We start from the raw sequence: 26,465 nt of genomic DNA, 5'->3' as shown, positions 1-26,465 counted from the left end.
ATCAGACAATGTGATTGTCTGGATTTGTTTCCACATTTTGTCTGTCATAGTTGAGGTATACCTATGATGACAATTACAGGCTTCTCTCATCTTTTTAAGTGGGAGAACTTGCATATATACACACATACATACACACAGTTTTTTTTTTTTTTTTAAACTGTCATTTTCGGTATCAGTTTTGGTTTTCGGCGTAGTGCATCTTTCATTTTCGGTATCGGTTTTGGCACCAAAAAAACCCATTCGGTGCACCCCTACCGGGAAGTGGTTCTGTTATCCTGACTGGGCGTCATATGATGTCCAGCAGGATAACATGCCGGCGCCCAGCGCGGCATGTCAGTCTGACACACCGCATCTCCGATCGTGATAAGAAGCCTCTGACAGACCAATCACAGCTGATCATCGTGAGAACCAGGCATTCCTCGATTCGCGCTGACAGGGAGAGCGGATCGGCGTCACTCCCTGTCAGAGGGGGGGGCTGTGCTGATAATTAGCACACTGATTATCAGCACAGCCCCCATCAAATGTACCCATAAGCTGCCAATCGGTGCCCAGTCAGTGCCCCATCATAACCTCCAGCCAGTGCCCAATAAAGTGCCAGTGTCCATTACAGTGCCAACCAGTGCCCAGCATTAAGACCTGTCAGTACCTGCCCAATCAGTGCTGCCCATCAGTGTCATCTATTAGTGTCCACCAGTGCCCAGTGCCGCCTGTCAGTGCCACCTATCGGTGCCCATCAGTGCTGCATATCAGTGCCCATCAATTCTACATATGTGCCACTTCATCAGTGCCACCTCATCAGTGCCAGTCAGTGAAGGAGAAAACAAAATTTTATAACAAACAAAGAAAAACGTTTTTTTTTTTAGTTTGTTTAGCAAAAAATAAAAACCACAGAGGTGATCAAATACCACCAAAAGAAAGCTCTATGTGTGGGAAGAAAATGATAAAAATTTCATTTGGGTACAGTGTTGTATGGCCGCGCAATTGTCATTCAAAGTGCGACAGCACTGAAAGTTCAAAATTGTCCTGGGCAGGAAGGGGCGAAAGTGCCTGGTATTGAAGTGGTTAAGAATAAATTGGCTTTTTTTTTACCACTTACTGTGAGCGCCCCCCCCCCCCCTGAACCGTACCAAGCCGCATGCCCTCAACATGGGGGGGTGGGTGTTTTGGGGAAGGGGGGCGCCCAGCGGCCCCCCACTCCAAAGCACCTTGTCCCCATGTTGATGAGGACAAGGGCCTCTTCCTGAAAACCCTGGCCGTTGGTGTGTGGGGGTCTGTGGGCGAGGGGCTTATCGGAATCCAGGAGCCCCCTTTAATAAGGGGGCCCCAGATCCCAGCCCCCCACCCTATATGAATGAGTATGGGGTACATCGTACCCCTACCCATTCACCTGGGGGAAAAAAGTGTCAAAAAAAAAAAAAAAAAACACTACACAGGTTTTTAAAGTAAGTTATTAGGCAGCTCCGGGGGTCTTCTTCCGACTTCAGGGGTCTCTTCCGACTTCTCCGCTCTCTCCGGCCTCCTCTCCCGATGTCCGGTTCTTCTGCCGGGGTCCTCCGCTATCTTCTGCTCTTTTGCCGCTCTTTTGCTAGCGGTGGCCTGGTCTACTCCGTCGTCTTCTTCCGATGTTGACACGTCGCTCTCTCCCGCTGTAATGCCGTGTACGCAGTGCGCAACGACTTATATAGGCATGGGGCGTGGTCACCGGGTGATGTCATCCAGTGACCCCGCCCTTATGACATCACAGTCCCATCATGCCCTGGGACTGTGACGTCATAAGGGGCGGGGTCACATCACCCTGTGACCACACCCCATGCCTATATAAGTCGTTGCACACCGCGTACACGGCATTACAGCTGGAGAGAGCGTAGTTTCAACATCGGAAGAAGAGAAGGAGGGAAGAAGACGACGAAAAAGACTGGGCCACTGCTAGCAAAAGAGAGGCAAAAAGAGAGGCAAAAGAGCAGAAGGTAGTGGAGGAGCCCGGCAGAAGAACCGGAGAGCGGGAGAAGAACCGGACACCGGGAGAAGAGGCCGGAGAGAGCGGAGAAGTTGGAGGAGACCCCCGAAGTCAGAAGAAGACCCTCGGAGCTGCCTAATAAAATTACTTTAAAAACCTGTGTAGTGTGTTTTTTTATTGACACTTTTTTCCTCCAGGTGAATGGGTAGGGGTACAATGTACCCGATACTCATTCGCATAGGGTGGGGGGGCGGGATCTGGGGGCCCCTGGATTCCGATAAGCCCCCCTCCCAAAGACCCCGACAACCAACGGCCAGGGTTGTCGGGAAGAGGCCCTTGTTCTCATCAACATGGAGACAAGGTGCTTTGGGGTGGGAGGGCCGCAGGGCGCCCCACTTCCCCAAAGCACCCACCCCCCCAGGTTGAGGGCATGTGGCCTGGTACGGTTCAGGAGGGGGGGGGCTCGCTCGTCCCCACCCCCTTTCCTGACCGGCCGGGCTGCGTGCTCGGATAAGGGTCTGGTATGGATTTTGGGGGGACCCCCACACCGTTTTTTCGGCATAGGGGGTTCCCCTTAAAATCCATACCAGACCTAAGGGCCTAGTATGCTCTTGGAGGGGAACCCATGCCGGTTTTTTATTTAAAATTTGGCGTGGAGTTCCCCTTCATGATTCATACCAAACACATGTCAGTATTGCTTGTCGCTCATTGGGAAAGGAAGAAAAAAAAAAAAAGAAACACAAAAAAAAAACACATTTTTCCTTTTCCGATGAGCGAGCCAGCTCGGCCCTGGCATATCGCGGCCGCTCTTCCTGGGTAAATTCTTTTCTTTTTCCTGTAAAGTTGCCTCACTATGAACGGGCATCCGACTTGGAGGCGACTTCCATTGAAATCAAGTCGCCTAGAAGTCAGATTGAAGTAGTACAGGAACCTTTTCTGAAGTCAGAGCGACTGCAGTAGTGTGCATTAAGACAGATCCATTGACTTACATTGATTTTTTTCATGTAGCGCGACTTGAAGTCGGATCCAAAGTTGCCCCTGTGTGAATGGGCTCTAACATTGGGGCATAATTCCTTCCACTGACACCAACAATGGAGCACAATTCCTACAAACGACGGGGCTCGATTCCTCTCAATGACACCAACGACGGGGCTTGATTCCTCTCAATGACACCAACGACAGGGCTCGATTCCTCTCAATGACACCAACGACGGGGCTCAATTCCTCTCAATGACACCAACGACGGGGCTCAATTCCTCTCAATGACACCAACGACGGGGCTCAATTCCTCTCAATGACACCAACGACGGGGCTCAATTCCTCACAATGACACCAACGACGGGGGCAATTCCTCACAATGACACCAACGACGGGGGACAATTCCTCACAATGACACCAACAATGGGGGACAATTCCTCACAATGACACCAACAATGGGGCATAGTTTCTCTCAATGACACCAATAACGTGGCCCAATGACCTCAGTGATGGGGCACAATTCCTCTCAATTATACTAATGATGGGGCACTATTCCTCCCAATGACACTAATGATGAGGCACAATATCTTTCAATGAAACAAACGGGGCATTATTTTTTCCCAGTGATGTTGGGACCTTTTTACTGACCACTGTCTGGCTGAGCACTAAAGTCTGAAGGATAGTAAACTGACCCTTTGTTTAGAAAGTTTGGAGACCCCTGCTTTACAGGCTCCCAAAACAAAAAATAAATGCACATTTAGTGCATTTATTATTTGTCAAAAGGTGAACTTACTTTCCTGACAGACTCCATGGCAGACTACGTGTGGGTCGACCCCACCTCCTCTCCAATGCTATAGGACCCCATACCCATAAAAGAAGGCTCACCTCTCAGGACTGCGTTCCTTTTTTGTCCTCCTCCTGTTGAGTTAAGTTCGACTCCTGGCATCAGATATGCGGTGCGACCCAGAGCCCAGCCATGGGTGGGCGAGTGGTTTTTGGGCTAGAAGATTCCCCTATGGTAGAAGGGAAATGGCCCAGGTTTACCAGGATGGATGTCGGTCAGGGGCATCACGGCTGGCAAGGTCTGAAATTTCCTTTTTTCCGTGGCAGTTGTGTATGTTGTCATTTGTATTACTGGCCACCCTCCTTCTCTGTTAAACGTGTTTTCCAGGCCTTCATGTGTTTTCCAACGCTTCTGCGTTCCAGGACGCAGCAGTACTCCCAGGTTTCGGCCGCCACGAGCATCTGTGCGAGGCCTCAGCGCAAGGCCTCAGCGAGAGTGAGGCTTGGTTTGCGCATACGCGGAGCGGTGGAGCAGCCCGTGGCCGCACAGGTGCCGCTCGGCCGGCCTCTAGGGCGCATGCGCAAAGTGGAAGTCGGCGGTGACATCATCCGGGCGGGGGAATTCGAACAGCTGTCAGCCCCTGCCAGGTTGAGAGATCTGTGGGCAGTCAGCGGCAGCTTCCCCAAAGCCAGCACTACTTCAGACAAGGTGAGCCCTTCTTTATATGGAAGACTATGTGTGTTATGTTCTCTTAAAGGGAAAGTTTAAAGAAAAAAAAAATCTTCTATGTTAAATGGGAGGTTTTTTCCTTTTACTTGTCTCTCTGGTGCGTCCTAGGGTACCTAGGTGTCGCCCAGTTGTGTGTGTGCTTTCCGTTATCCAGTATCCAGATCTCTGGTGCACCCAGGAGTCATGGGCAAGTCATCGCCTTTGTGCGGCCAGTCCTCACGCACAAGGTATATGCAGGTGTGGGGGGGAGGGGCTGAATTTTCTTCTGTTCCCAGAAGAGAAGGCGTTAGTCTTCTGGTTTTGCACCTCCCTTCTACTCCTTTTTCTTTTCAGCCATGCTAGTTCAGATGGTCCAAATTGACAGAGACCTTGCTAGACCGCAACATTAACATTCATTATCCAGGTCCAGATGCGACTCTCCGTCTGGGACCGTCCAGCTGAGATGTTCCAATTCCTCCTCCAAACAAAGGCGATGTTTCCATTCCTCCTTGAATCAGAGGAGACGTTCCCATTCCTCCTCCAAACAGGGGAGATGTCCCATTCCTCTTCCATATACCGCACCCACCGCTATGACAGCCGCTGTGTTCGCAGGCATCGCTGGAATACGGGACTCGAGTCCTGGAGGGCAAATCATTGTGTGACCTATGTTATGCCCGGGCGGTTGGGGAAAAAAAGAGACAGAAAACAAAGCAGGTGGGGTCTTGTGAAACGTGTGGTACATCAATCCCTGAAGGAGTGGGGTACAATCCGCACGCAGAGCCAGTCCACCACCCTATCTGGCTCCCTGGCTGACGAGGCCCAGGATGACCCGGGCCCATTCCAGCCCTATGATGCCTCCCCCGATTCCTCGCACAGCGTGGTGGAGGGAGATGAGTTCGAAGGCTTTGGCTACTCCCTGGTTTCCCCACTGATCAAGGTGGTTAAAGAGCCCCTTAAGTGGGAGGATGCTTCTGCTCCCCGAGCAAAGCAGAGGAAGTTCGTTAAGCAGTCGGGGAAAGAACATTCCAATTTTCTGCTCTTTCCCGAATCAAAGGACTTTTTTGATGAGGAATGGAGTAAAAGTAGTTTAGAAGGTTTCTATGTCAATCAAAACCTCCAGATTGTACTCCTTCAAGGCTTAAGTAAAACATCCGTAAAACGTTCCCCTCATCGACGCAGCTCTGATGTGGCTAAGCCAAACATGTCGCTCTTCTGTTAGAGGACACGGTATCCTTCAAAGATGGCCTCGAGAGAAGGTTAGAACAAGACCCCAAGAGGATCTATGGGGATCTAGCGGGGATGGCCTGTAAGCCAGCCTTGGCCATTGCGGCCATGTCCTGGGCCATGGAGGCCTGGACGAAAAACATGGACTCCGTACTCAGAGGAGTCTCAAAAGATCTGGTCCCGGAGCTCAGCAGTTCATGGAACTAAAGCTGGCAGTGGCCTTCCTGGGGAGTCTTTGATCGACCTTATCTGCCTGCTGGCCCGGTCTATGCTATTCTTTGGTCATGGCCAAACGGGGCTTATGGTTGCGCCCTTGGTTTGCCGACCCAGCATCCAAGCAAGTCTGGTGTAGGATTCCCTTTGAGGGGCCCTTGTTGTCTAGCAACAAGCTAGACGGTGCCATAAATGCGTGCGGACTGAACCCCTGTTTTTAACGTGTATTGTTAGACAGGTTAATTGGTTATCTGCGAGCTGGTGGCAAGTAGGCTTGGAGTTTTTTCCTGGGCATTCCCCAGGTTTTGTTATCTAGACAGTGCCATAACCCGTGCCATAGGTAAAAAGGCCATAGAAGACACAGTACAGAGCGAGAGAAGCACGCTCCTACAAGCCCGGATGGGACTTCAGAAGGAATTAGCCATCATATATAGTTCTACTGAGAATACAAGGAACAGTGGTGCCTGTCCCGAAGATCGAAGATCTCCAGGGCATATATACCCCCTCTCTTCCTAGTACAGACGAAAAACGGATCATGGTGCCCGGTGTTGGATTTATCCTTCCTAAACAAGTTCATAAAATACGAAAAGTTAAAAATGGAGACCCTGTCTACCATCCTACAAACTGTGCAACCAGGCAATTGAGTATTCTCAATCGATTTAATGAATGCTTACTTCCATGTACCAGTGGCAGAGGAATTCCGCAGATACCGCCGGTTCCAGGCTGGGCAAGAACACCTACAATTCACCTGCCTCCCTTTTGGGGTAACATTCTCGCCTCAATAGCCCTTAAAAGAGAACGAGGAATACACCTGTACCATTACCTCGACGATCCCCTGTGGTTGTCCCAAGACCAGGAGCAGTGGCTAGCCCACAGGGAGCAGGTTACCTCTACTCTAATCGAATACGGGTGGCCCCTAAACCTGGAGAAGAGCCATCTAGAACCAGTCCAGTGCCTAGTTTATTTGGGGGCCCAGTTCAATACGGTGGAGAGCACCAAAGAGAGATTCTCACAAGCTTTGGGTTCCTCACGCCTGAGGGCCTCGTTTTGCCTGAATATTGTCAGAACTATGGTCTTCACGACCCCCCCCCATGGTCAAAGTGGGCGCTGTGGAGGGTACGCCCTTTTCAAACAGGGCTTTTTCAGCAATGGAAATTAGGGGACATCATTCAGCTTATTCACATAACATCAATAAGGAACAGCCTCTTCTGGTGGCTTCAGCGCAGAAATCTGCTTACTTGCCATTCCATTGTTCCGTGGGTTACAGTTGCGTCCTATGCCAGCTGTGCTGGTAGGGTAGCCCTCAGAACTTGCACAAGGCATGTGGGATGCCCGTCTTCACAATCCGGGCTCGAATGTCCTGAAACTCGGGCAGCCTGGTGGGCCCTTCAGTCCTTCACTCACCTCTTGAAAGAGGATCCAGTGTTAGTAAGGATGGATAACACCACAGCGGTTTTCCTACATGAAGAGGCAAGGGGGCACTCGAAGTTCCTCTCTGCCCCAAGAAGACAAGCCCATTATGTCCTGGGCCTAGAGAAATGTAGCCAATATTCCGGCAGTCTTTGTCCCCGGGACTCAGATCGTTCAAGCAGACTCCCTGTCTCGCAAACAGTTGGACAACAATGAAGGGTCCCTTCATGTGCAAGCATTTGAGTGGATCCTGTCACTGGGAGTCAATCCCAAGGTAGATCTATTTACTTTCCCTTGCAACTTCAAAGTCAGGAAGTATTACACTTGGGCCCTTGCAGCCAGGCCTTCGGAGTAGATGCCCCGACAGACTAGTGGAACTTCAACAGGGCATATGCCTTTCCTCCCTGCTTCCGATCATCCTCAAGTTCTTGCAGAAGACTCCAAGCGGAAGCAGTCAAGGTGGTGTCGATAGTGCCTTACTGGCCGAATAGGCCATGGTTTCCCTTCCTGATTAAGCTGAGCTTCCGGGATCCGATGCCTCTTTCCCTCAAGCCTGACCTTCTTTCTCAGGGGACAATTTTGCACCCTTGTTCGGCAGTACTGGGACTGATTGTCTGGTTCTTGAGAGGGAGAAACAGGAATCTCTCGGGTGTAATTTCCGCTCTCATGAGCTCAAGAAAATCAAGCACGAATAAAGGCTATGAGAGAATCTGGGCCAAGTTTGTTGAATTCTCTTCCTCTGCTCACAGGTCATGTAGAGACCCTGAAATCCAGGATATCCTCAGCTTCCTTCAGTCCGGCCTAGATCTGTCTTTATTCATCAGCTCCCTCAGGGTTCAAGTCTCAGCTCCGTCGACCTTCTCCGGAACGTCATGGGCCGTTCATCTTTAATTCGGCAGTTCTTGCGAAGGGGCCTCAAAGAGAACCAACATTCTCCAAATGGGATCTTCCTCTTTTCTTTATTCACTGACTTGTCTCAGTTCCATGCGACTCACTGCGTTCTTTATCAAAGAATTCTCTGCAAAGTTGCTTTCCTAGTTGCTATCACTTTGGCCAGAAGAGTTTCCGAGATTGGTTCTCTGGGTTGTCAGGAACCTTTTCTGACTTTCTTCCCGGACCATGTGGTCCTCATTCCTATGCTTGGCTCAAACCCGAAGGTCACCTCGATGTTCCATGAAAACCAAGAATTTGTCTGCCTACATTCAGGTCCCCAGAATCTACCCAAGTGCATTCCTTGGGATGTAGGCAAAATATCGAAGTAATACCTACAAGTTACCTCTTCCTTCAGACGTTCTGATTATCTGTTCATCTTGCACTCTGGTATTAGCAGAGGGAAGCGAGCTTCACACAGAGCAGTTGTGGCCTGGATCATCCAGTCCGTTCAGCTGGCTTACGGGGCTCCTCCGGAGGCGGTGTCAGCACACTCTACCAGGGGAATGGTGGCTTCATGGGCGGCAACTTGACATGTGGCTCCTGATGTCACCTGCAATGCGGCCTCGTGGGCCTCAATTAATACCTTTATGTCACACTATGCATAGAACCTGCTTCTATTTGTTCTGTGAACCTTGGTTTAAGAATCCTGTCAGTTGATGGGCAAATGAAAACTCTTTTGGTTCAGTATACCCTCCCGTGTGGCTTGGCTAGTTATTTCCCAGACGTAGTCTGCCATGGAGTCTGTCAGGAAAAACGGAAAGTTTATTATCAAATACTTACCGCAATTTTCCTTTCCTGATGGACTCCATGGCAGATGGAGTTCCCACCCAAAAAAAAAAAAAAAAAGAGAAAATGGGTCTAAGAGTCGGCTAGTTACGGAAGAGGTGAGCCTTCTTTTATGGGTATGGGGTCCTATAGCATTGGAGAGGAGGCGGGGTCAACCCACACGTAGTCTGCCATGGAGTCTATTAGGAAAGGAAAATTACGGTAAGTATTTGATAATAAATTTTCAGTTTTTAACCATTTCATGCCTAAACCTATTTCGGCATTTCTGAATACTCTAATTTTTTTTTAATCAGCGCCATTGGCAGCTGAGTAAACCGCCCCCTCCCGCTCCTTTAGGATAACAGCCGAGCGACTTTTAGACGCATCGGTTGTTATCACTAAAAAGCGGTATAACCCCTTCAAGCCATGAATGCATATTTGCGTACGGTTGGGCGTGAAGGGGTTAAGAATGCTTTCAGAAATAGAAGTGTTAATAGTTTCTTTTTATCAACTAACAACATGGAAAGTAAATGAACAGAAGAGAAATCAAAATCAGAATCTGGTGTGACAACCCTTTGCCTTCAAAACAGAATCCATTCTTCTAGGTATACTTGCGCACAGTTTTTGAAGGAACTCGGCAGGTAGGTTGTTCCAAAACATCTTTGAGAACTAACGACAGATCGTCTGTGGATGTAGGCTGCCTCATATCCTTCTTTCTCTTCATGTAATCCCACACAGACTCCATGATGTTGAGATCAGGGCTCTGTAGGGGTCAAACCATCACTTCCAGGACTCCTTGTTCTTCTTTACGCTGAAGATAGTTCTTAATGGTATTGGCTGTATGTTTGGGGTCATTGTCCTGCTGAAGAATACATTTTTGGGCCAATCACATGCCTCCCTGATGGTATGGCATGATGGCTAAGTATCTGCCTGTATTGCTCAGTATTGTGGACACCATTCATGGGGCAATAAACGCAGTGTTTGGCCAGGGAAACTTAATGCAGTAGATGAATGATACATCATGCTTACTTCCCTTCTACATCGGAAGATGTCCAGCAGTGCCATCAGCACAGAACTGGCAGAAACCAGTGGGACCCAGGTACACCAATCTAATGTCCTGAGAAGTCTGTCCAGAAGTGCTCTTCATAGAAGAATTGCGGCCAAAAAGTCATACCTCGGACATGAAAACACGACCAAGTGACCCAACTATGCATCAAAACATCAGAACTGGGGTGCAGAAAAATGGCAGCTGGTGCTCTGGACTAAGGAGTAAAAATTTTAAATATTTAGCTGTAGCAGGAGGCAGTTTGTTTGTGAAGGGCTGGCTGGAGAGGTCCGTGATTAGCCCCAAATGTATTCTACAGCAGGACGACCTCAACCATACAGCCAATGTCATTAGGAACTTTCTTCAGCATAAAGAAGACCATGAAGTCCTGGAAGTGAAGATTTAGCCCCCACAGAGGGGTTGAGAGTTGATCTCAACATCAGCGAATCTGTCTGGAATAACATGAAGAGACAGAAGGATATGAGGTAGCCTACATCCACAGAAGATCTGTGGTAAGTTCTTTAAGATGTTTGGAACAATCTACCTGCCGAGTTCCTTCAAAAACTGTGTGCAAGTGTACCTAGAATTGATGCTGTTTTGAAGGGAAAAGGTGGTCACACCAAATATTGATTTGATATAGTGTCAGTTCACACAGGGGCGACCTGTCAGACTTGTCAGCTTGAGTCGTGCTCCATTCAGTACAATGGAATCGTTCTAATAGGAGTGACTCAAGTCACTCCGACTTAGAAAAAGGTTCCTGACTGTACTGTGCTTGCATTGACTTCTATTAATGAAGTCGTTTGCAGGCCATGCTGAGGTCGCGCTGTGTGGGGACTTTGAAGTCGCTCCTGTGTGAACCGGCACTTAGGTTTCTTCTGTTTAATTTTTATCAAGTAACAAAATTTGAAATTAAATGAACTATTAACACTCCTATTTATTAAATCATTCTTAGCTTACAGCATTTCTTTACACCTGCCTTAAAAATCTTTGGACAGTACTGTGTGTATATATAGTTATCTATTGATGGCTGCAAACAGCCAGGAATAGATCACTATAGGAGTGATTTACTGCTTTAGGGAGAGGCTGGACAGAGCTGTAACAGCTCCACAGTGACATCACATCTTTCACTGTAAACACAAGACCTAAGCATTGTACTCTTACTGACGACTAACTCTGAGGCCATGTTTATTTTCACTGATGTTGGGACTTTTTCTACCCCCCCTGGCCATAATTCAGCCCCCTAAAAGTCTGAAGGGCAGTAAACTGGCTCTTTGTTTGAAAAGTTTAGAGACCCCTGGTCTACTAAATTGTGCTCAAACAGCTTCTGTCCGTATGCCGCTCTCATACATTGCGCAGCATTCAACTGGTTAAGCTTGCCATACATTATACAATATCTTTCAAATTCACCAACATTTTGAAATATGAGGCCAAACCTAAGGAATCTATTTTGTTTCAATTCCAGTAGGCCCTCCACCTTATAGTTAATTGGATTAGCAACATCCATAAAACGTGGGCAAGCCTCCATTCCAGATAAACAATTAGGGCCGTTCTGAGGAAGGGACATCACTCGCAGTGGTTAATAGGTTTCTGTTGCCCAGGAGCCAGGTCAGCTTCTATCAGAGGCTTCTAGGAGGGGCGATTTGCTTCATTACCAGCATGCAATTGTAGATTTGTTTTTCTGGCTAGCAGAGCATGCTGGGACTTTTAGTTCTGTAGCAGCTGCAGCAACACAAGGCGCACTGTAGATGGGATGGAAAACATGACAGGCGTGGCAGGATGGCAGCTGGGGAGAATTTAGGGCAGCGGAGGAACAGAACAATTCACAGCTGTACTGCACAACCTGACTGAAGATCATCACCACCCAAAACAAAGATTTCAGTTTTGAAAATGCATTCCCACTCTGGACTTCTGTATCTCTTAGATCTGGCTACTGACCCTTCCAACCAAGCCAGTGTGTCCCAAGTCTTTCTTCAGCTTCGAAGTATCATTGCGTTTAGGTCACCCGTCGCTCTCAAAACCATCTTAGGTTAGCCACATACATGAGGTTGTCCAGGGCCTCCACCTATAACCAAAATTATGACTTTTGGCTGGAGCGGCCCTTTAAAATGTTGCAAGTCATATTGTAGCACAGTGCAGAAGGAGATGGCTTCTGTGATAATGAGGGGTTAGCACTTAACATACATTCATTTCAGATTACAGAAGCTGATCGGTGGCCAAAAAACACTGTCACACTCCACACTAATAGTACTTAATTACAGATCACCCTGCCGCTACTTCACCCCTGACCCTGCGCAGCCAGATGGCATTAATAATTGTGCCCACTTCTTTTTCAAACATGGAAAGTCAAGTAAAGGCTCGCCAACAGCTGGACTTCCCGGAGAGAGAGAGACGCTCGCATTACATAAACATCGACATGCATGCGACATTAAAGTGTAAGCTCCTCTGGTGCAGAGACTGAAGTGACTGGCTCAGTGTTCTCTGTACAACACTGCTGTATATGTCATAGCTATATAAATATATAACAATGAGAATAATAATAGTATGTGGGCTACATTTATGGTTTTCTTCCGATATTGAACAGAACTTTATAACAGATAAAGTGCTGTTCTTCTCCTGGGACCTCCCGTGTATAAGCTCCCTTTATCCCCCCCTTTTGTTTCCTTTAGTCTCCTCCTTTCTCTCTTGTCCTCTCTACATTTTCTTTTCGCTCCCCTCTCTTCTTGTTCTACTTTGCTTTCTGCTACCCTTTATTTTTTGTCTCGGGTTTCTCTTATTTGTGGTGCTTTGCAATGTATTAATATATTACTATGGTTTTATTACCTGCAACACCACTACACACTCAAGGTAAATATATCATGTTCTCTAACATTACATTATTAATAATGCATAGAGCTCACTTTTTATACAGATCTCATGTACATTGTACCTTAGGGTCCTTTATGTTACCATAACCCTGTGATATTTGGTTCTTTTATCACTGCGGTGTTAATGTATACTTATACATCCTCTTGAAATGTTCTAGCACCCTCTTGTTTATGCTTTGTACCATTTCAAAACTTAATAAAAACACATTCAACATAATAATAGTATGTGACTGGGGGGGGGGGGGCATTAGAGTGTAAGCTCTTCTGGTGCAGAGAATGATGTGACTAGCTCAGTGTTCTCTGTACAGCACTGCATAATATGTCAGAGCTATATAAAATGTATAATAATAGTGTAAGACTCTGGTGGGATATTAGAGTGTAAGCTCCACTGGTGTAGAGACTGATATGACTGGCTCAGTGTTCTCTGTACAGCACTACGGTGCATGACAGAGCTATATAACTGAAGAACGATGATAATAATAATAGCATGCGACTGTGGGGGAACAATAGAGTGTAAGCTCAATTAGAGACTGATGTGACTGGCTCAGTGTTCTCTGTACAACACTGCGGTATATGTCAGAGCTATATAAATGTATAATGAGGATATTAAAGTGGTTGTAAACCCTTTACAACCACTTTTTGCTACAGGTAAGCCTATAATAAGTCTTACCAGTAGCTACACTGGATATCTCCTAAACCTGCACGGTTTAGGAGATATCCCCTGTATTTGCATGTGCTGACGTCATCGGCACATGCGCAGTGAAGTAATGCTTCAGTGAGTGTGCGGTTACTGGCGGCTCCCGCGCGCATGCGCTGGAGTGACGTAATTGCGGCTCCGGACAATCACAGCGCCGGAGCCAGCGATACCCGGAAGTAACTCCGGGAGCAATGTCGGCTGCCAGAGCAGGGTACAAGGATGGCTGCAGGGGCTTTGATCTCAGGTAAATAATTCATAATGAGCTAGTATGGGGGATTAGAGTGTAAGCTCCTCTGGTGTAGAGACTGATGTGACTGGCTCAGTGTCCTCTGTACAACACTGCAGAATATGTCAGAGCTATATAAATGTATTATAATAATAGTGTGTGCCGGTGGTGGGACATTGGAGTATAAGCTCTTCTGGTGCAGAAACTGATGAGACTGGCTCAGTGTTCTCTGTACAACACTGCAGCATATATGAGAGCTATATAAACAAATAATAAGTGTGTGACATTAGAATGTAAGCTTTTCTGGTGCAGAGACAGATGTGACCGGCTCAGTGTTCTCTGTACAACACTACAGAATATGCCAGAGCTACATGTATATTATATATATTATAAATTACTCTGAACAAAATATGTCGCATTTTCTCACCACCTTTCAATATCTATATCCTGAACAATGGGTTTGCAGACAACATACACTATGTTCTTCTGAAGATCTTGCCACCTTGGGGTTACATGCGGCCACATGACAGTGGTGGTTATCAGGTGTGACCAGCAGCATGCCTGGTGACAGGCAGCAGGAAGTGACAGCGGTACTGCCCCTTTAAGAGTCCTTAACCCTTCGCCCTCCTCTGTAGATGGGCCCCCCTCATACAGGAAGGCGGGATCCGGCAGGGGAACAGTTAATTCTCCCCCCTGTTCAGCCTTTGTGAAGAAATTGTCATCTCCAGGCAGAACGGTTATTTCTACCAAACAGAATGTATGGCCCTGGGTGATGATTCTACCTGCAGGAAGTGACCCCCTCCACCCCCCAGGGGTCACCCTGGTCAAGGTACCCCAGAAGAGCCCAGATCACCTACCTGACAGAGATCTCCCCACTCAGCCCAGCAGATTCTCAGTGTGCTTCCTCCTCCTCCCCCCACTCACATGATACAGCCCATAGTGCTGCCTCTTAAAGGGACAGGCCTTCGTTAGATCACCTCCTTGAGGTTCCTGCAGAGTGACGTCCCCTGTGTTATAAAGATTTTGCTGGCCTGATTTCAACCTTAGAGATTGTACAATGTCCTTTAGATCTATCAACAACTATGTGGTACATTGCTAGTCCGCTTGTGTATAATATACAGGACATGCTGTATAATATACAGTGTATATAGGGCAATCTGGGACATGTAGTCCTTATGGTTGCCACCTCATCCCTTTAAACCCGAACATATATGAATTACACAGGTTCTGAGGCTAATTTAATGCAGATAAGGCACCAAGTGAGGTTAATTACAACCTTAATCAGCCAAAGAACCTGTGTAATTAATATGTGTTCGGTTTTAAAGGGATGAGGTGGCAACACTAGTAGTCCTCCTGTGTATAATATACAGTGTATACATGATGTGCTAGGACCTGTAGTCCTCCTGTGTATATTATATAATGTATACAGGACATGCTGGGACTTACGTATAATATGAAATGTAAACAGAACATGCTGCGTTTTGCAGTCCTCCCATGTATAATATACAGTGTATAGAGGACATACTGGGATTTTTAGTCTTCCTTTGTATAATATACAGTGTATACAGGACATGCTGAGATTTCTAGTCCTCTGGTGTATAATTATATACAGGGTGTGCTTGGACTTGTAGTCCTCCTGTGTATAATATATAGTGTACACAGGACTTGCTGGGATTTGTAGTCTTCCAGTGTATATCACACAGGGCATGCTCAGAGCTGTACTATATACCCTATGTTACAGGACATGCTGGGACTTGTAGTCCTCCGGTGTATACAGGACATGCTCAGACTTATACTATATACCCTGTTTACAGGACTCGGGACACGCTTTGACTTGTAGTCCTCCAGTGTATACAGGACATGCTCAGACTTGTATTATATACCCTGTGTTACAGGACATGCTGGGACCTGTAGTCCTCTAGTGTATACAGGACATGCTCAGACTTGTACTATATACCCTGTTTACAAGACATGCTGGACTGGTGAGCCTTCTGTCCATCTGTGGCTGTCTGGTGTCCATGTGAGCGAATAGCAGGGAGCTTAGAGAAGACAAGTATACCATGAGGACACAGAGCGCCCTCTGTGTTATGACAGATATAAATAGTTTGCCATCAGCTCATGGTATGGAGCAATAATTGCCCAACCTCCCCATGTTTATGGCTCCACATTCACCTCATATGACAAGTAGAACGTTAACCCCTATCGATGGTGTGCAACTAGAACCCGAAGCAGGATCCCAGCTGAGCCACTCATATAAACAGACAATAAATGGCGGCTTCCCCAGACGACTGTTTTTAGGGTGGATCGCACCTCGATTTATTACACCTGGTAGCCCTGAGGGACCATGTTAGGATAAAGAGGCTGATTTACTAAAGGAGTTGAGAATGTTCACCCAATAAATTGTATGAACAGTCACTTCAATTATCCAATCGCATAAAAAAAGCAAATTCCCGTTCACTTTCTTCGGCACGCGCTTGAGTTGAATATTCACACTATTTATTGGGCGAACTCTCTCAGCTCCTTTAGTAAATCAGCCTCGTGCAAAAGGCGACAAAATGTCTCAAAAATCATAAACGACACAAAATACATAACCCACTGCACTGCGTGTCCTGGCTTAGTGTGTTGGGGTGACATACAAAATGAATGGCTTTGCAAAGCATGTAATGTTTACTGCAATGCAAAGATATAGAAGTAGGTTCTTAAAGTTCTGTTATCAGTCTTGCTGTGAAAAATATATAAGAGAGGGAGTGAAACATTTCTGGACAACATGCTGCTCCAGGATCCCTCACCTATCACATGACCAGAAGCTATGGCTTCTTCATGATGTGGAATGATAGTGAGATTGGCTAATGCTGTATAGTAACAAGGTTTGTGAGCCAATAGCATCACAGCTAAGGATGTATATATACAGTCACCGGCCACTTTATTAGGTACACCTTGCTAGTACCGGGTTGGACCCCCCTTTTGCCTTCATTGTTCGTGGCATAGATTCAACAAGGTGTTGGAAACATTCCTCAGAGATTTTGGTCCATATTGACATGATAGAATCACACAGTTCCTGCAGATTTGTCAGCTGAACATCCATGATGAGAATCTCCCGTTCCACAACATCCCTAAAGTGCTCTATTGGACTGAGATCTGGTGACTGTGGAGGCCATTGGAATACAGTGACCTCATTGTCATGTTCAAGAAACCAGTGGTGAGATGATTTGAGCTTTGTGTCATGGTGTATTATCCTGCTGGAAGTAGCCTTCAGAAGATGGGTACACTGTAGTCATAAAGGGATGGACATGGTCAGCAACAATACTCAGGTAGGCCATGGCATTTAAACGATGCTCAGTTGGTACTAAGGGACCCAAAGTGTGCCAAGAAAATCTCCCTCCACACCATTACACCACCACCAGCCTTAACCGTTGATACAAAGCAGGATGGATCGATGCTTTCATGTTGTTTACATCAAATTCTGACCCTACCATCTGAATGTCGCAGCTGAAATGGAGACTCATCAGACCAGGCAACATCTTTCCAATCTTTTATTGTCCAGTTTTGGTGAGCCTGTGTGAATTGTAAGAAAAAGTGTGTAGCACCAAAAGTAAATGAACAGCGATGAGATGAGATTACTGTCTTATAAATGGACAGCACATTGAAATAAAGTCCAAAAAAGTGTTAAAGTGAAAATTTTTTTATATATATATATATAAAGTTCAATCTTGTGGATGGAAATCAACAACAACATAAGACAATATAGTGAAGACTATAGATTTAAATGCACAGTCCCATGATAGGTTCAGCAATATAAACTTATTGGTGAAAACACAATAGTTCAGTGCAAAGATGTGCACAAAAATTTGGTGGTGACTTGAAAAGTGAAGAGGTGATCCAGTACAGTGCTCCAGAATCATCCACCACACCCCTGTGGAAATGGACACTCACCGGAAAAGCTGGCTGCCATTACAGCAGCAAACACGCACTCAGTGCAGATCCGCCATCTGCTGTGGGGAAGGCTGTTCAGCAACTCGCACCATCCAGATGCAGCTGTAGTAAATAAAGCTCAGCGGGAGCCAAATTAAGTCTCCATAGTGCAGTATTTATTGGATTTGTATGTTAAAAGCCAAAATAAAATGAAACATATGACAATGGGTGCCACTGCCGACCTGGTATCGGACAGTGAATAATATAAAATTTAAACTCGTGCTGAATGGTGAAAAAACAGTGAAAAAGAAAACTAAAGCAGCTGCCACACACAAACTGCTACTCACTAGAAATGTAAAATTATGGAAATGTGGCGCTCGCAAATGTTATTAGACATGTGTGACCAAGTGTAGATGAGTGCATATGTGAATATACAAAGCAAAAAACATGTAAATAAAGTCTAAATAAATGTGCTGAATGTTCTGATCCGCAATGGGAAAAAAACTTTTCAAGTGTAATGGACCACAGACCCTCCAGGACTTTTTAAGGTGCAGAAACGCCACCCCCACATGTCCCCACTCACCAAATGGCGATGACCCCCAGCTTTGCAGTCTGGGGGTCACTTCAGGCTTATGTGATGGTATCCAGAGAACCTCAGGAATGGTGTTGTGCACATCAGATCAAAGGATTTCTTGGTGGAATTTCTCAGCAGAATCACCAGGCACCAAAAAAGGAAAAAATGGAAATAATAGTGAAAAGTACCGTTTGAAATTTATTCCACTGTCCGTATCATACAGTGACCTGACGTCAGTACTAGCGTCTGCTCCCCGAAGCTTTTTATCTAATAGGATGTCATCAAAGGGTTCTCTAGTGTCAGACGGCAAACTAGTTTATATAAGCTTCTCAAAACTGCTGAAATCACGATGTCTCCTTAGAGAAATTGCAAACAGGAAGTGATCCGTCTGCCAACGTCCATTTCACAGGGGTGTGGTGGATGATTCTGGAGCACTGTACTGGATCACCACTTCACTTTTCAAGTCACCACCAAATGTTTGTGCACATCTTTGCACTGAACTATTGTGTTTTCACCAATACACTTATATTGCTTGATCCTATCATGGGACTGTGCATTTAAATCATAGTTACATAGTAGGTGAGGTTGAAAAAAGACACAAGTCCATCAAGTCCAACCTATGTGTGATTATGTGTCAGTATTACATTGTATATCCCTGTATTTTGTGGTCATTCAGGTGCTTGTCTAATAGTTTCTTGAAGCTATCGATGCTCCCCGCTGAGACCACCTCCTGTGGAAGGGAATTCCACATCCTTGCCACTCTTGCAGTAAAGAACCCTCTACGTAGTTTAAGGTTAAACCTCTTTTCTTCTAATTTTAATGAGTGGCCACAAGTCTTGTTAAACTCTCTTCTGCGAAAAAGTTTTATTTCTATTGTAGGGTCACCAGTACGGTATTTGTATATTGAAATCATATCCCCTCTCAAGCGTCTTTTCTTCAGATAGAGTAAGTTCAGTGCACGCAACCTTTCCTCATAACTAAGATCCTCCAGACCCTTTATTAGCTTTGTTGCCCTTCTTTGTACTTGCTCCATTTCCAGTTCATCCTTCCTGAGGACTGGTGCCCAGAACTGGACAGCATACTCTAGGTGTGGCCGGACCAGAGTCTTGTAGAGCGGGAGAATTATCATTTTATCTCTGGAGTTGATCCCCTTTTTAATGCATGCCAATATTCTGTTTGTTAGCAGCAGCTTGGCATTGCATGAGATTCCCCAAGAGGTTCTCCCCCAGTGTATAGATTGCATTCATATTTTTGCCACCCAAATGCATTATTTTAAAATTTTCTACATTGAACCTCATTTGCTATGTAGTTGCCCACCCCATTAATTTGTTCAGATCTTCTTGCAAGGTTTCCACATCCTGTGGAGAAGTTATTGCCCTGCTTAGCTTCGTATCGTCTGCAAATACAGAGATTGAACTGTTTATCCCATCCTCCAGGTCGTTTATGAACAAATTAAATAGGATTGGTCCCAGCACAGAACCGTGGGGAACCCCACTACCCACCCCTGACCATTCCGAGTACTCCCCATTTATCACCACCCTCTGAACTCGCCCTTGTAGCCAGTTTTCAATCCATGTACTCACCCTATGGTCCATGCCAACGGACCTTAATTTGTACAGTAAACGTTTATGGGGAACTGTGTTCAATGCTTTTGCAAAATCCAGATACACCACGTCTACCGGCCTTCCTTTATCTAGATGGCAACTCACCTCCTCATAGAAGGTTAGTAGATTTGTTTGGCAAGAACGATTCTTCATGAATCCATGCTCATTACTGCTAATGATACCGTTCTCATTACTAAAATCTTGTATATAGTCCCTTATCATCCCCTCCAAGAGTTTACATACTATTGATGTTAGGCTAACTGGTCTGTAATTCCCAGGGATGTATTTTGGGCCCTTTTTAAATATTGGTGCTACATTGGCTTTTTTCCAATCAGCTGGTACCATTCCAGTCAGTAGACTGTCAGTAAAAATTAGGAACAACGGTCTGGCAATCACTTGACTGAGTTCCCTAAGTACCCTCAGATGCAAGCCATCTGGTCCCGGTGATTTATTAATGTTAAGTTTCTCAAGTCTAATTTTAATTCTGTCCTCTGTTAACCATGGAGGTGCTTCCTGTGTTGTGTCATGAGGATAAAAACTGCAGTTTTGGTTACTGAAGCCCCCCGATTCACTCGTGAAGACTGAGGAGAAGAATAAATTCAATACCTTCGTCATCTCCCCATCCTTTGTAACCAGATGTCCTTCCTCATTCTTTATGGGGCCAAATCTATATTTTCCACTATATTGTTTTTTTATTGTTGATTTCCATCCACAAGATTGAACTTGTATATATTTTTTTCACTTTAACACTTTTTTGGACTTTATTTCAATGTGCTGTCCATTTAGAACACAATGGGGATTATTTACTAAAGGCAAATCCACTTTGCACTACAAGTGCACTTAAAAGTGCAGTCGCTGTAGATCCGAGGGGGACATGCAAGGAAAATAAAAAACAGCATTTTAGCTTGCACATGATTGGATGAAAAAAATCAGCAGAGCTTCCCCTCATTTCAGATCTACCCCTCAGATTTACAGCGACTGCACTTCCAAGCGCACTTTCAGCGCACAGTGGATTTGCCTTTCGTAAATAACCCCAAGTATTCTCATCTCTTGTACAAAGAGTTTTATTGGAAATATATATCAATAGAACAGTACAAAACAGTGATGGATACATCATGAATTAGCAGGTATAAGGCTGCCGGAGTCCGGCAGATAGAATTAACATTCAAGAATTTAAACCTGGTCTCAGGTAGCTCAAGGCCGAGGCCAGGCTACATGCTAAGGAGAGTCTTCATCTTGTGTTTCCTAGAATAACGGTAAACTGCAAACACAGAATGTTATGTTTGCAAACACTCATAAACATTTAAAGGATGCATAGTGAGATGTTATTGTAATATGTAACATTGCATTAATAAAAAAAAGAAAAAAAAGAAAAAGGAACCAGAAATAAAATCAGATTAAATTGATTAACTTCAAAGAAGATAACATACCTTTGTATGGAATAATTTTTTTTTTTTGTTACCTTAAATATCCAAACTCTGTAGACTGAAGCCCAAAGGCCTGAATAAGAAGGAAAGAGGAATTGAAAGTGGGAGAAGAGGGGGGGTGGGAAAGGAGGGGAGGACCCTGGGATGGGGGGAGCGGAGGCTCATTATAGGGAAAGAAGCTTTAGGTCAAATCTTGATGAACGGTTATGGGTCACCCAGGGTTGCCATATCCTGAGGAACTTATCATGCGTGTCTATCAATATGGCCGTAAGTTTCTCGTTTACCATGATATCATTCACACAATTTTTAACTGCTTCAAAGCTAAGGTTCGGAGTTTTCCAGGCCCTTGCTATGGTCAATTTAGTTGCGGTAAAAATATGTGCTGCTAATTGGCATTCAGGACGAAGAAGCTCTGCAATCGGTTTCCATAAAAGGGCCCCAAAAGGATCCCGCTTTATAGTGGTATTAAAAAGGTTGCGTAGTAGTGCGTATACTCTTACCCATAATCTGCAAACCCTGGGGCAGGTCCACCAGATATGCGACATCGTGCCCTCCTGTGAGCACCCTCGAAAACAGAGGGGAGAATAAGATGGGATGAAGCTTGCTAAACTAGCCGGGGTATAGTACCATCTATAAAAGACTTTATAAGCGTTCTCCAAAAAGAGAACATTCTTAGAGCATTTGGATAGCATAATAGTCATACCTTGCCAGTCCTCCGGGTCCAATTGTTTCCCGAGTTCGGCCTCCCATTGGAGATGATAGGGTCTCAATGGTGGCGTTTTGGAGTTAATTATAGCAATATATATGAGTGAAATTAGACCCGGGGATTGGGGGAGCGATCTACAAAGGCTTTCAAATGGGGTCATGGTAAAGGGGGCCGAATGAGATTTTATAAGCTGTTGGAGAAAATGCCTAATTTGCAGGTAACTGTAGTGCTCCCTAAGGGGGATATCGTGTGAGGAACGTAAAGCCGCAAAAGGGATGATCTTGGTTGGGGTGAGTAACGAATGGATATCTGTGAAGCCATTATCAGATCACCATTTAAACTGCAGTGGATTAGCAGAACCTGGTTGAAATAAAGGGCAGTGGAGGTGACGAAGTAGTGGGAGATGAGGAGAAATTAGGCCTGCTGAGTACTTAACCGCATCCCACAGTTTAAGGGAGTGAGCCAGACAGGGACCTATGGTTGAGGGGCGATGTGCTTTGGGAAGCCAGGGAAGAGAAGCTAGAGGCGTTGGGTGTGCGTCTACTAGATCCATGGTGGCCCATAGTGGCATTTGTTGTTTCTCATGAAGGTGAGATAATGGGGCGATACCCGCAGCTGTGTAGTATGCTTGCAGATTAGGAACTGAAAGGCCACCATTGATTTTGCGCGCGTAAAGTATTTGTCTCTTGATCCTGGGTCTCTTGTGGCCCCATATAAACTGCATAATTTTACGTTGATGTATTCGAATGATATGGGGGGGCACATGGACTGGCAAAACTCTAAAATAATAGAGCAATTTAGGGAGGTACGTCATGCGTACCGTCGCTATTCTGCCGAACCAAGAAATCGGAAGTGTGGACCAAGAGGCAAGCGTAGCCTCCAGCTTTCGGAAAAGCAGAGGAAAATTGGCTTGGTATAATCCCGAGTACCTCGGAGTAAGTTTAATACCCAAATATGGTAGTGAGGTTAACCACTGAAATGAGAATGCCGATTGCAGGGATTCTAGTTCCGGGGCCCGAAGGTTGATGGACATCGCTTTCGATTTTGCCGGGTTAACTGAAAGGCCTGAGAATGAGGCGAAGGAGTCTAAGAGGGAGAATAAATTGGGGAGGGAGATTCTGGGTTTAGTAATGGTTAATAAAATGTCATCCGCAAACAGTGACAATTTGTGCACGGTGCCTGCTACTTCTACTCCTGATATATCTGGGTGAGAGCGTATGGCCTCCGCCAGGGGTTCAAGTGCTAGTATAAATAGAAGTGGGGAGAGTGGGCATCCCTGACGGGTTCCCCTCTTAATAGGGAAAGTAGGCGATTCGTATCCATAACAACGCACTTTAGCCTGGGGTGAGTGATATATGGCTGAGACCCAACTCAAAAAGGAGGTGCCGAAACCGTAGTGGGTGAGGACCTGTGTCAAATAGGGCCAGGATAAGGTATCGAAAGCCTTATTAACATCTAAAGAAAGAAACATTGTCTCCAAGGACCTTTCATGAGCTATATGTTGAATTTGGAGGAGTCGTCTAATAGCATCTCCTGCCTGCCTACGGGGGACGAATCCCACCTGATCTTTTTTTATCAGGCGCGGTAGAAAGGAATTCAGGCGGTTGGCCAGAATTTTCGTCAATATCTTCATGTCAATATTAATTAAAGAGATTGGCCGAAAATTTGCCCAGGAAGAATGGTCCTTGTCTGGTTTAGGAATCATCACTATGTTGGCAGTCAGCAAGTCTGGTGTAAATGGGTGACTTCCTTTGACCGAGTTATACATAGCCGCTAGGTGTGCGGCCAGAACCTCTGCAAATTTTCGATAATACAGAGCAGTAAAACCATCCGGGTCTGGTCTTTTGCCCACTTTCAGTTCCTTAATGCACTGAAGAACCTCAGAGACCTGTATATCTCGGTCCATTAGGGAGATATGGGATTCGGATAGGGAAGGTAAAGATAACTCTTGTATTCAGGCATTCAGGCCCTGTGTTGAAGAGTGATTTGGGGGGGGGGGGGGTAGAGTTTGGTAAGTCGATAGCAGAATTCTTCCAAGACTCGCTGGGGGTTTCCCGTGAGGATGTTATGGCGGGTGCGCAAGGTTATGGGGGTAAATTTCGGGGTATAGGTGCGTAGTCTATTGGCCAACTGAGCATTGGGTTTGTTTGCCTTAGCATACCATTTCTGTCGGACCCAACGTAAGGAACGGTCTGCTTCGTCTGTCAGAGATAGCTCCAAGTCTGTATGGGCCTTGTCTAAAGATCTGCGGTTAGCAGGGGTGGGAGCTAATTTAAAGGCCTCCGAGCGGTCTTCCAAGCTCTGCTTTAACTTGCGTCGGGCCTGAATCCTTTCTCTTTTGCGTTGAGACGCTATTCGAATAACGCGACCCCGGAGGACAGCCTTATAAGCCTCCCAAAGTGTTATTGGGGACGAGACAGAACCTGCATTAAGTCTAAAGTATTCCACAGAAGCTTCTTGGATTTCACTGAGGATCGGTTTGAAGGATAAAAGTGAATCATTCATCACCCAGGGAGCATGCTGTGGTTTGCTGAGTAGGGAGCGACAAACGGTTAGAATAGGATCGTGATCTGACCAAGGGACTGCTAAGATCAAGACCGAGTCTATTAAAGGGAAATGTTTCCGTAACATAAACGAATGGTCGATTCTAGAGTGGGAGTGATGAGGATGGGAATAGTGGGTGTAGTCCCTGCCCATGGGATGAAACTCTCGCCATATATCCACTAGGTCAAGATTTTGTAGCAAGCAAGCAAGAATTTTTTTGAAGCAAGAGAGGGAGCTTTATGTTCCGCCGGGTACTTATCAAGGGCAGGATTGAGCGTCACATTAGAATCACCCGCCAACAGGAGGGTGCCTTTCTGGTGGACCTGTAACAGGGAGCAGATATGAGACAAGAATGGGCCCTGATTGTCATTCGGGGCGTAATAGGTCATAATAGTTACTTCATTGTCCTGAACAGAACCCTGCAGGAGAAGGTATCTACCGTTAGGGTCAGCTATCTGTTTGTTGCAGATAAATGGGACCGATTTACGTATAGCTATAAGAACCCCTCTCTGCTTGGTGGGACCATTAGCCAAATAGACCCGGGGATAGTTTTCTGCGAAATATTTGGGGCAGGAAGAGGAAGAAAAGTGTGTTTTCTGGAAACAGGCTATGTCTATTTTTTGTTGCTTAAGGTAATTAAAAACCTTAACCCTTTTTTGGGGGGAATTCATGCCCTGAAGGGTCATTGGGTCTGAGATATAATGCTATGGACTACTCCGTCCGCACACCCCAGGGGCCGAGGGAGAGGGGAAGGGGGGAGGGAGAGAAAAAGGAGAGAAGAATAGTAAAAATAGGAAAGAATATAAGGTATGAGAATACCGAGAAGAACTCGGATTAGAGTGTGTAGTGAGTACTTTGACGTATCATGCCGTGGGCAATAGGGCCCACAATGGGGTGGGACCATAGCCAAGACAAGTATCCTAGCCAGGTACCAACTCTTGAGGGGAGCAGTGGTCCGTTGGAACCACCGGCCTATAGTGAAAATAATTCAGTCGAGTTAAACAAAATGAACATAGAATTTAAACAAAACTTAGAAATAGCATCAATACAAGCAGCTTAAAATGAAGTGCAGTATGAAAACCTTAGTGCATTATCGGCATTTGAGAGTGTAGGTGCAGGGGTCCCCCCTCCCCCAGGGGCGACAGCCACAGAACCATCCACCCCAGAAGGCGGGGCGAGACCCCACAGCAAAGTCAAAGCGCCAGCCCTGTCACTCCACTGAACAGGAGTGAAGGGCCTCGGTGTGTAAACAAAAACAACCAACCTACATAGCAGTCAATGGAGGCGTGTCCCTAGCCTAAAACCATTCACCCTTCTCCCCCCACCCCAACCGATCTTGAAGGTGATTTCCCATTTCCATGAGAGCCATCAGCAATGCAGAGGTGGTTTGGGGGGCAAACTAGTGCCGGAGGCCCATCAGGGAACCCCATAAGGGGTGGTCCATGCCCGAGACCGCCATCTCACAAGCGGGGCAGTCTATAGTCGGACAACGGCTCCCCCAGCCAAGCAGCAGTCAACTCGATAGGGCAAAGGTACGGCGAGGGGACGTCCTCCAAAACAAGCTGCTGGACTCCTCAAGTTAGGTTGGAATTTATAACAAGAACAGTCAACAATACACCGGATAAGCCGTAAAGAAAAATGAAATGCACATCAAGGGAGGATGGGGATTTTCATCCATTATTGGCTTTTTGGAATCTTTGGGCCTGCAAGTCCCGCAGCGCCTGGGATCCAGATTGTGATCTTTGTGATGCTTGAGAGGATTGACGAGGAGGCCTGGCGGGGCCTGGTCGGGAATGTGAAGCCTGGGCATCAGGTTGGGACAGAGGGATGTCCAATTGCAAATCCTGGAGATGTTGTTTTAGGCCTGATGGGGTGGTGGCATGGAACTGGCGAC

The 26,465-nt window shown here is 46.0% G+C and overlaps 1 protein-coding gene across 1 annotated transcript in view; it reads right to left on the bottom strand.

Annotated features, from left to right (window-relative positions):
* Positions 1-18,324, bottom strand: part of BID (BH3 interacting domain death agonist) — a 97,181-nt gene extending 78,857 nt beyond the window's left edge. The window contains exon 1 of the mRNA XM_073621561.1: positions 18,300-18,324. The gene's annotated coding sequence lies outside the window, so the exon portion shown is untranslated. The remainder of the gene's footprint in view (positions 1-18,299) is intronic.
* Between the last annotated feature and the right edge of the window lie 8,141 nt (positions 18,325-26,465).

The sequence above is a fragment of the Aquarana catesbeiana genome, linkage group LG03 (assembly GCF_042186555.1).
Source record: "Aquarana catesbeiana isolate 2022-GZ linkage group LG03, ASM4218655v1, whole genome shotgun sequence".
Lineage (NCBI taxonomy): Eukaryota > Metazoa > Chordata > Amphibia > Anura > Ranidae > Aquarana > Aquarana catesbeiana.
This window is presented reverse-complemented; position numbering and strand designations above follow the sequence as displayed.